Here is a 1,819-nt window from a genome sequence, read left to right as displayed (position 1 = left end):
AAGGGTTTTATTCGTTCTCTTCTCAGTACTCAGAGTTAGGATTTATCTCATTATTTCTGATCCAATCTAGTTTGGAGTCTGTACAATTACTTATCAAAGTTACAACAATTTGTCGAATTATTATTTTACTGACAAATGTGTAGGTTAAAACAAAAGGCAACACGGGGGAGTTTATATCCAAAAAGTTTTATACTTTATATTTTTGTATTTTTGTATTCAAAGAAGGGTAAAGATCATACAGATTCAATCATGAAAACAAATGAACCAAGGAATATTAACTTATCCTGATGAACATTTGAATAACACAAGTCCAATCAAAATTAATAAGTAATGAACACTCCTATTGAAATAATAAAGAGGATCAAATACAGAATTAATTGAAAAATGCAGAGATGGACTTGACAGTCGACGTTTCGGTCTTCTTATTTGATATTGAAGACCATCTTCAGGACTATATTATATACAATGTGATGATGAACCCTTAATTATTGTGGAAAAAGTCTTCAAATAGTAATCGCTTCCGACAAGACTGAGATTCACTTTTCACTATATAGTCAGTGATGGAGACGAAAACTTGTTGGTTTGGCCGAATTTTCCTCTTATTGAAACAACATTCGTTTGGACTGCAAACCAATCTTATCTCGGCAAAAAGCGTTCGTAAATCGGCTTTCTTAGTGCTCGGGACTTTGCTTTCCTTACTACGTCAGGCATTGACGTAGTAAGGAAAGCGAAGTCCCGAGCACTAAGAAAGCCGATTTACTAACGCTTTTTGCCGAGATAAGATTGGTTTGCAGTCCAAACGAATGTTGTTTCAATAAGAGGAAACTTCGGCCAAACCAACACGTTTTCGTCTCCATCACTGACTATATAGTGAAAAGTGAATCTCAGTCTTGTCGGAAACGATTACTATTTGAAGACTTTTTCCACAATAATTAAGGGTTCATCATCACATTGTATATAATATAGTCCTGAAGATGGTCTTCAATATCAAATAAGAAGACCGAAACGTCGACTGTCAAGTCCATCTCTGCATTTTTCAATTAATTCTGTATTTGAGTCTCTTTATTATTTCAATAGGAGTGTTCATTACTTATTAATTTTGATTGGACTTGTGTTATTCAAATGTTCATCAGGATAAGTTAATATTCCTTGGTTCATATGTTTTCATGATTGAATCTGTATGATCATTACCCTTCTTTGAATACAAAAATACAAAAATATAAAGTATAAAACTTTTTGGATATAAACTCCCCCGTGTTGCCTTTTGTTTTAACCTACACATTTGTCAGTAAAATAATAATTCGACAAATTGTTGTAACATTGATAAGTAATTGTACAGACTCCAAACTAGATTGGATCAGAAATAATGAGATAAATCCTAACTCTGAGTACTGAGAAGAGAACGAATAAAAACCTTGCAGGTATCTATTTGTTGTACATTTGCCCGAACCCTCAAGGGTATATTGGGTCTCCCACCCCCTATTTAGCTTTTAGAAAGTGGCCATTTTCTAGCCATAGCAATTTGGTGCCTGCAGCCTGTCTCTGATCACATATCTGGGGTGGGTGACAGTTGGGCTTTGCGTATCTCACCTAGATAGCCACACACAAAGGAAGCTTAGGTGTGACCTGATGGGCAATCCGGAGGCAGCCTCCCAAACACCTGACTAGGCCGTGTCCTGTCCCAAGAAAAAGGGAACCTCAGACACCACCACTTCAGTACACTTCTGGGCCTATCAATACTCTGCCAGGAAGAAGGACTGCTGTGCTGCTGAAAGAGCTGCCACTCTGACGGACTGCTACTCTGCTGGACTCTTACTTT

Source organism: Lissotriton helveticus, chromosome 8, assembly GCF_964261635.1.
Source record: "Lissotriton helveticus chromosome 8, aLisHel1.1, whole genome shotgun sequence".
In the NCBI taxonomy this organism is placed as follows: Eukaryota; Metazoa; Chordata; class Amphibia; order Caudata; family Salamandridae; genus Lissotriton; species Lissotriton helveticus.
The sequence above is the reverse complement of the archived record's forward strand: the minus strand, read 5'-3'. Positions refer to the sequence as shown.